Source organism: Nicotiana tomentosiformis, chromosome 3 (assembly GCF_000390325.3).
Source record: "Nicotiana tomentosiformis chromosome 3, ASM39032v3, whole genome shotgun sequence".
In the NCBI taxonomy this organism is placed as follows: domain Eukaryota; kingdom Viridiplantae; phylum Streptophyta; class Magnoliopsida; order Solanales; family Solanaceae; genus Nicotiana; species Nicotiana tomentosiformis.
Window position 1 is genome coordinate 38,369,848 of NC_090814.1, and position 10,270 is coordinate 38,380,117.

A 10,270-nucleotide genomic window follows, 5' to 3' on the forward strand; every position below is an offset into this window, starting at 1 on the left:
CCCTTTTGTTTTTATTATTTTTTGAAGTTCCAACCTAAACTATTTTCTTCCATAATTCACATATAGAATTGAATAATATACAAGGATACAATACATGCTGATATTTCCCTTTAACAACATTTAAAACATCAAGATGAAAGGCTAGAATATAGCTAAACCAAATCATGCCGAAAATGAAACGAAAACCCTACATACTTCTTGTGTTCTAGCATCCAACCCTGTTCCGTTTAACCCACACCCTTCCTTCTGCTTGTATATCTAAAATACAGAGGTTACAATATTGCTTATCCACGAAGCTCTTTCCAAAAATCGAATTATTAGGAGAAAGGTGGACGGTAAAGACTTACCTATACCGTAAGGATCACGTTGATGTGTTTGCCTCTCGATTTTGCGTTGCAGATAATGGAATTAGTTTAAAACCCTAAGTATGTGTTCAGGTTGTCTAGAGAGAGTTCTTGGGTCTGATTTGTGTTGAAATAAGGCTTATAGATGAAGGCTACAACTTTATATATCAAGATAACCCTCAACAGACCTTTTGGGTCCCAAAGAGAGCTACTTGCGCAGTCTCGCAAAAATGTGAATATCGCTCCACTCCAATGTCGTATTGACAAATGGTTTAATGTATTGGAAACTAGACTTGTAGATATTCAATTTGGTATGTGGATCACCCCACAATTTTAGTTACATTAAGATAAAATCTAGTAACATTAGACCTAAATTTTAAATAAAATTATGAACGTAACGTTCGACAACTTTTGTCGACTCTTGTTTCATAACTCGTTTGACTTGACAATAATACGACTAAAATACCTCATAAAATAACCTCCTTATCATGTTAATCACCCTAGTATCATCCCAAAAGTAAGGATTGTAACATTCCTAACTTGCCGACTTTCGACGAAACTTATTTTCTTCGATATGTTTAGCTTCTAAACCTTCCAACCCTCTTGCTACATGGAGTTAATGATCTTAAATATTTGTAACCTCCAAGGTAATATGATTCACTTACTTTATGTACTTTTAAAGATGATCTAATTTCTGAGTATACATCAACTAACTTACGACGTATGAAAACATGGGATGTAACATCATTCCCCCATTTGGAACATTCGTCTTTGATTGGTGACTGATGTGCTTATTAATATCATAACCTACAATTATGTCCTTGTAGGTGCACCTATGAGACTCTTTTCTCTTTTTTCATCTCATTTTGTGAACATATACATAACTCTATGCATCTATATGTGTACTGATGTTCATCGGTTGGTACTTTGTCGAACTTACGACTATTGCTATATTTTGTTTCATAGCCTTGGTTACCTATCTTTATGGCATTACTGCATGTAGGTAGATTATACTATACCATAACAGTTACTTAAGTTTATTATTACTGAGGTCTGCTACCCAACCCTAGGTTACTCTCTCCTTGCTTATCCTTTATGTCAAAATCTAAGTCTTTAATGCTTCCTTATTTTGTTCGTCTTAAGAATGACAGCCTAATCTCATCTCATACTTTTGAACTTTTATCCATCTATTGTTGATTCACCTTTATGTAGACCTATAATCTACCACTGATAACTTAAAACCTCTTACGTAATACATTATCACTAGGGCTCGTATCTCATTGGAGAACATCTGAAGTTATTTGCTCGATCCACCTAGGGATGATACTACACTTCAATAACCATATTTTAAAGCATCTCAATGTGATTCATCTTATGGGGGTAGTCTAATCCCGTTCAATTCATGAAATCCCTTCTCTTTGAATCATTACTCAATCGAAGGCCTAAACATCATCCTCTTATCATTTATCACAATTACACTATTATTTTACTACCAGGGTAGCATTCCATCCCTTCTAAATTCTCCTACTCTTAAACTCCTCGAAGTTCATTCAGGCTATAATTGTGGAAACCATCAACTCTCTTATTTTGATGGGCTTAATCCCGAGGCTTTACCTATTCTCATCACCTTTCTCACTCACCTTTTTTTTATCTTTACTCTTATCTACCTAAAACCTTATCGCTCTACCATACTATAGCTTGCGACCTACACATATCTATTTATACTACTCGCAACCTTCCTTTAACATGCTAGCACCATATATTTTCTTATGTTATTCTAGAATATCAAGCTATACATCTCGTCGCCTCTAACTCATTTTTACTCTCTTATCTGGACCTCTCGGTACCTAGAATCCATAGGCTGTCACGCTCTCTGACTTAACCCGATAGTAGCCTAATCTCAAGTCTATCTTCGAGAAGCTCTTGGCACCCTGAAGCTGGTCGAATAAGTCATCAATTCAACAAATGGGATATTTGTTCTTGATTGTAACCTTGTTCAGCTATCTATAATATATGCACATACGTATGGGAATCTTTCTTTTTCACAAATAAGACTAGTGCTCCCCAAGGAGACGTGCTGGGTTTAGAGAAACCCTTATCTAAGGGATCTTTTAATTGCTCCTTAAGTTCCTTTAATTCTGCTGGTGCCACCATGTAATGAGGAATAGATACGGGTTGCATACCCCACACTATATCAATGGGAAAGTTAATTTCCTAGTTTGGAGGAAGACCTGGAAGCTCATTTGGAAATACGTGAGGGAACTCATTCTCTACTGGAACTGATACAAGAGTCGGCATTCCCTTCTCTGTGTCTCGAACATGATTTATATGATAGTGTAGAACCAGGATCTATCAACACAAACTATTATGAGAATTCATTGATAAAGTACCTGTAACAAAGTCTGGTGAAGCCTCCCAGTTCTTACGACCAACCAGAGCGTATGTGCGGTTCTAGGGACCGCCTGTAGTAGGAGCTCCGCCTCAGCCTCTACCACGGCTCGCTGGTGTCTGGGGAACTTGCCCTTGCGGGCGTACTGGTGCTGAAGAAGCTGCAACTGATTTCGTTGGCTGAGTTGCACCACTACCACCCCTAGACGGGCAATTTCTCATAAAATTACCTTACTTACCACAAACATAACATGCATATACACGTAACTGGCATCGGCCCAAATTGTATCTATCACAGTCAGAACACCCAGGGTAAAATGAACCACCCTGACAATCTATAGACTGCGGGGGTCGATCGGATCTCGGTCCCTGAAATCATGAAGGACTACTAGCTGGTTGGTACCTGACACTCTGATGGCTACTAGCACCAGATGTCTCACCAAACGAACCTGAAAATCTGCCTTTCTTGCTTGATATTCTATCACGGTATGCCCTCTGCTTCTGTTTCCTTTCTTCAAGTGCAAAGGCAAATGCATGAGTACATGCAATGTGCAAACCCGACTGCATAGATATGGTTATATACTCATATATTAAGCGAGGACCAAGTCCCGTTATATACCTGTGTACCCTGTCCTCCATGTCTGATACAACTGCAGGAGCAAACCTCACCAAAGAATTAAAGCAGAGGTTGTATTCTACAACACTCATTCCCCCCCCCCCCCCGTTTCAGTGTCATGAACTGATTTAATCATGCTTTACGTGTCTTTGTAGGTAAGTAATGGCAGAGGAATGCCTCTGAGAACTCTCGCCATGTAGCGGGAGCAACATTTACTCCCCTAGATATCACCCACGTGGTATACCAACCTGCTACTAGATCATGTAATCTATATGAAGCCAAATCAACTAACTCACTATGTGGATGCTCTAATCTGAGGAAATTCCAAATCCTAGAACCTGTATCTTCACCCTTAGGATATGTGTTGCCGTCTGGCCAAAGTAGCTGCAATGCTAGTAAACTATCGGATGGCCTCCCTCATATTGTCGTGGTGAGGAGCTAGAGGTGCGGTAGCTGGAGCACCCCTAACCTCTCCCTGAATAGACGGATCCTGTGAAGCTCCAGACGGAATCTCATGTCTCGACTATTCTTGCTTATCTAACTCAGGGAGTACTCTGATACTACCCTGGCCAGCAATGGCTTTGCCCTTTTGGGCAGCTGTGGGTCTCTTCGGCAACATCGCCATATATAAAAAAACATTTTGGCAGAAGGCTGAATTCTTATAACATATATCTATCACACGATCTAGAGAAGATGGATTGACAACCATCCTATAATGCCCTGTAGCCTCCTGTTTATAAGTGTAGCGCGCAATACACCCATAAACAAGACTCCACTAGACACGGTCTGTAGACACCCTAGGACAGAACTGCTCTAATACCATGTTTGTCATGACCCAGCCTAGGGCCGTGACGAATAACCGACACTAAGTGCCGATAATCACTAAACTTGTTGATAATCTACTAATCAACAATATAAACGGATAAACTGAACAAGAATAAGCATAGCTGATAAGAACTGTACAACCTGGAAAGCTGATAAGGCTAACACAAGTTGACATATAGAAATATACTAACTGTTCAGGTGCATATCTATAAGCCTCTAGGAGTGCTGAACTGAAAAAGTACTAGACGGAATAGGGCCCCGTCATACCCAAACTAGTTAAGTGTTCACATACCAAAAGATAAGTAACTCCAGGAGTATGTGGAGTGACTCCAACAGCTGGTGGATGGCCTACTGATGTGGCTCAAAGGCTGATTTATCTATACCTGCATGACATGAAACGCAGCGCTCCGGAAAGGACATGAGTACGATATGTACATAGTTTGTAGGGTGGAATGCATATTTAAAGAATACTAAAGTATGACTATAAGATGGACATCTGAATATAAGTTGAAAGCTAAACAAGAGTCTAAAATAGCAAGTGATCTGGAACTGAACCGAACTTTAAGCTGAAACACTGCTAAAATTGAACAACTTATCTAAACTGGTACATGTCTGGTGTTATGGGCTATATTGCCCCAATCAGGTAACTGTAAAACTGAACTAGCCTTATGTATAGTCATGTTGTTTATACCCTCAAAATCGGATAATAATTTAATTTGTAAGTGGTTTTAAGGATACGTGGACTAAGTTGATACAAAATGATAAATTAGATCGCAATTGAAATAAATAATGACCAGGTAAATGCAAACCACATGAATTGAAGAGTATCGACCTTGGAATGTTAGCCACCCTCGAGCTAGGTACGCTTCAATCAGTGTTAGGATACATAAGAACAAGAGCTTAAAGAGAAATATTAACAATGTATTACTTTGGGATGCGTGTTACAATATATTCAATGAATTATCAGACCCCCCCTTTATATAGTATATGAGTCCTACTTTAGGTACAATTCTATAAAAGGAAAAAATCCCTTGATTAGCTGATTATCGATTCCTTAATGATACGCACTGAGATTCCCACCGATATATCTGACCGATCACAGATATTTCGGTCTTGTGTTTGTTGTGCTAACAATGTTTCATCGAGCTCGATCGGGGCTAAGGTCGACTCTAGGATTACGGACTCAATGTTCTCGAAGGCAGGCATTCTGACCCAGGGTTCTAGTATGATGGGACTCGGGGTCGATCATTAGTCTTTGGTCGTCATGTTCCGAGCGTAACCTTCCATGTCGTAGGCGAGCTCGATTTCGACCGTATACAGATAGTCCTCTCATTTTTTGGAGAGTAGACGACGATAAATGACATGAGCTTCTGATTCCTTCTTCGACACCACACGACAAAAATGACAAAATAGTCGAAACGTCTCGTTAGTCAAGTCTTTATGGCATTAAATGTTTCTCAGTTGCTGGTCTGCCACTCCTGGATACGAACTGTCGTTGAAAACCTATAAATACCCCCTCACTTGCTCATTCAAACTTTATATTCAAATCTTCTGCTCTCGTACCATGGAAATCTTAATATTTTCAGGCACTTATATTTCAGTTATATGAGATTTTTTTATCAGAACTTTTGTTCCGTCTTCATCCCAAACAATCAAGTGTACTCTTGTAACTTCCTCGTTTTCCTCCATTTTCAAAGAAATGGCGAAGACTTCAAAATCCGTTACCCAAAAAGAAACTCCTTCTACTTTGTGGTTGGACACCGAAGAGACCGTTTCGCGTACTGCTGTCAAGGAACCAGCACCGGAACCTCTTCTAAAAAAATTCATCCAGGGGGATGTCCGGTCAACGCTAATTTTAAGATCGAAAAGCTATCCTACGTACCAGGCCGGTGCGAGGATGCCTCGAGGTACATCTGCTCGATCACCGAGGATATTCTCTCCGAAGTCAAAAAGGATTGTAACTGGTCAAAAAACAAATTGTGGTTCCCGAACCTGACAAAGCCATCACCACCCACGTCGAGGGATTTTGAAGTATTTACACTTATCCCTTCACGCTGGCCCCTTAGACCCCGGTTATCATCGACTTTTGCAAAAGATATAAGGTAACCCTCGGTCAGATTCACCCATCTTTTTGGAGGATAGTAATCCTCATTCGTTTCTTTGTAAGCAAGATCGAAGGGTGTCCTTTCACTATCGACCACCTCATGCATTTATACAGTACCCGAATCTACCGTCGGGACAGATCAAGCTCGCCCGTCGGGCCAGTATGGCCCCGTTCTTGAATATCAATAAAGATAGGGATCGAGGTTGGCTAGGCCGTTTCGTCCGAGCACATGCCGTTATTTGAGAAGTGGAACATGTCACGTAAGTATATAATTTTGCTTCAAAGATTTTATTTATCGCCTTTTTCCTTCCTTCTTATCGGTGTTCTATGACGGTGCAGTTGTTGCTCGAATGCCGAACGCAATTCCTCGACTCAAGTAGTGGGTCGACGACATCGTATTACAAAGGCCTTATTTTGAGCGCTTGTGGCGCGAGCATTCAAAGGGCCGATGGGAGGCCTATTCGCAAGGTGAGATCTCTTTCATGAGTAATATTTCATTTCCCTTTTGGATCATTAAGTCCTTGTTTTATTTCTTTTTGCAGGTTTACCCAAGGATGTCCAAATGAGGCCCCCATCCGGTAGTGATGATTTCCCTAGTGAGTCCCCTGCTCCGAAATAGGGTGAAGAGAAAAAGGGCTCCGAGTTCTCTGAGCTCGGAGAAAAAGAAACCAAGGAGGAGGCTGATCCGCAAGCCAAAATAAATCTCCAGCTCCCGAATACTTGATTCGGACTCCCTCTACCGGCTCAGGGAGAGTATGAAATTTTAGTTTCCCGGGAGCCATCGGTCCCTGAAGAACGAGCATCAACCAAATGGGGGACGATAGAGGCCAATCCCTCCCAAACTCAAGAGGTCGATGCATCAGTGAGGGTCGAGAACCCTCAAGATGCTAGTTCTACTCTTCCCGGTGTCATCAATATAATGGGATCGCCTAAATTCATGGACTCAATGTTCGGTGAAGCTCAAGTGGCGATGGAGCGTTCAAATGAGTGGGTCCAAAGAGGTCAAGTATACATGTAAGTGTTTCTCTCGTCAGGCTCCTTATGAACAACTTCATTATCAGCTTCTTGTTCCTTCCCATTCCAACTAACTTGTCACAATATGCCCTTAAATGTGCGTGGGGATCACCCGTCCCGTCAAAGATATCGAACTTTAGAGGCTTATACCCGACTGGCATATCCACATCCGGATGGATACGCAGATCCTCATAGTCCAAACTTTCACTTCCCCAAGTGACTTGGAGGTTCTTCATTTGTTTTCTCAAGAGTTGTAGCTGCTCAGACACTAACTCCTCTTCCTTACGCCTAGATCGGAGGATGCCCGGGTCCTTTCCACACCTGTTGGGGTAGCTAGTTACCTCTGGTGCCTGGAGACTGGAGAACACAAGGCAAAGATGAACGAAGTGGAATCTCCATGCTTGTTCAACGAAGCACAACATGCATTGAATCGGGTAAGGTGTTGCCAAACCTTATCATTTTCCAGCTTTGGTTAATTAATAATCTTAATATTTTTCCTTATATTTGCAGGCCTCGGTGCTTCACCACGAGACTTACCTCCTATATCAAGAAGAGCTGAGTCTCCTCGACGCCGAAGCCAAAGAGCTTATCAAGAAGAGAGATATGTATAAACTTCTCACTGAGCAATGCGAGGAAGAGGCTAAGAGTCTTCGGGCGGAGTTGGACGCGGCTCAGAAAGAACGTGTCGTTCTGGTGGAAGAGGTAAAAGTCTTTGAGGTTAGTGATGACGAACTAGACTTCGTGACCAACAGTCAGAATCCGCAGGTCCAACAAAAAATTGATCGAGTCGATCAATTGCGAGCTGAGATGGATGTTGTCAAGGCCGAGACCGACGAATGGAGGGTTAGGATGCACCGCCTGGCCTCGAAAAAGGAGACTACTCGGGCGCAGCTGGCTTTAGCTGAGGCTCAAATTCGAGCAGCAAAAGAAAAGGTCGAGGTGCATGCCAAAAAGGTTGAAGAGATCCAGTCTCAGCTGAGCTCGGCCGCATCTGAGCGAGAAATTATGGCCAAAGATCCTGAAATGCCAAGTCGGCAATCGTGGTGGTTAAAGGCGACACCAACGAGATGGTGGCCCAATATATGGCTGATGCTGAGGTGGCCCAGGACCGCTTGAAAGACATTTTTGATTATGAGAAGCGGCAGTCGCGAAGAGAGGCCCTCGAGGAGACTCATGTTCGGGGTTTCGATCTATCAGTCGAGATTGAAACCGTTAAGGGGCTCGAGGCCGAGGCCAAGAAGTCGACCTACCCCCAAGAAAAAGATGAAGTAGAAGAAGACTCTGAGGGTTCTGATGGAAATGGGGGTGGAGACGAGCAGGCTATTTAGATGCCTTTGTAGAAAATTTTTGCTATTTTATTTTTTTGTACTTGTGTACTTTTGTATTTTTGCTAAGGCCGGTTGGCCTTTGTAAAGACTGTATATAATATACAAGGCTTGCTTTTCCCTTCGACAGTTTAAGAATTTTGTTTTCCTTTACTTTATTCTTTAAGTTTGCAAAGATCGAAATGCCTTAGCATAAAATAGTTAGTTCATGTTCGGAGGTTCGAAAAGGCCTTGCCTTTGACACTATTTTGTTTAAGGCATCGTGGGGGTTCGGTATGACCATAAAAATTTTCCCCAAAGTACTTATGATTTTTTAGATTATAGTTTGCCGAAGGTAGCCTTTAAAACCGATTATGAAATTTTGAAGGCCTTGTTTTTTGTTACGGGTCTCGGACGTCTCTGAGCCGTTTTAATATGGCTGTAGCCTTTAAGGTTGCCTAGTGGGCTTTGCCAGTAGGCTTGTTACCCCAGGTGGGCTTGTTACCCAGAGTTATTTGTGCTTGCCTAAGATAACAGTCCCCGAATGGGGATGGCCCTATACTTTAGGGTTCGGGCACTGCCTAATAGGTCTCGTGCCCCCTAGCTCTGATAGCCCAAGCTGTCCGAGTTTGTTTTTGGACGACAACCCCCGATTGCGAGTGATCGTTTGAACCCGAATAAAGGCGGCCCTTGGGCTCGAAACCTTTAGGGGATCGAATGTAAGAAATTCCTTAAGAGGAAAAGATAAAAGAGAAATTCTTAAGGGACAAGATATTTTTCCGCAAGGTAGAAACTTCTTTTTATTCTTGTGCGTAATAGTTACACATGTGTACAAATTTTGTGCTAGGGCTCGAATAGTTTATGCGGGCACAGTTCATTTGACCGTTTGTCCCTTACAGTAAATCCTATCGATTGAGCTGAGTCCATTCAATCATAAAGTTTCCTTCCTTACTAAAGTCATTATCCGAGGGTGATGCCGCCCAGTGTTTGGGGCCGAGAATAGAGAGGCCTCGAATAATGTTGTCATGATCTTCAATACTGGTTCGTAACCGGTCTTCAATTCTAAATTAGCATGATTTACTGTTGCCTCGTTAAAAACCTTGCCGGAAAACCCATTTGGAAAAAAACCCGTTCAAGGGAAAAAGAGTGCAGCGTGTGCTTTCAGGCCTAAAGATTGTATCGTTCTTTGATGATTGCCTGCAAGTGTTAGTTCGTAATGTAAATAAACAAAAGGAAATTAATGGGGTTGTACCTTATCAGTAGTATCGCTTTAAGTGAGTTATGTTCCCGTTGTTTGGTAGTTGCTCACCGTTTATTGTTCCGAGCTTGTACGATCCTTTACCGGTGATCTCGATAATTTGATAAGGTCCTTCCCAATTCGACCCCAGCTTTCCTTCGTTTGGGTTCTGGGTGTTTGGTGTGACCTTCCTTAACACTAAGTCCCCGACATTGAAGTGTCAATGGTTGGCCCTTCGATTGTAATATCTCTCGATCCGCTATTTTTGGGCGGCCAACCGGACAAGGGCTGCTTCGCGCCTTTCATCTAATAGATCTAGGCTCATGTTCAAATCCTCGTCGTTCGATTCCTTGGTTGCATATGGGAACCTGAGACTTGGTTCTCCGACTTTGACTGATATTAGAGCTTCGGCGCCATAATCCAGTGAGAACGGGGTGG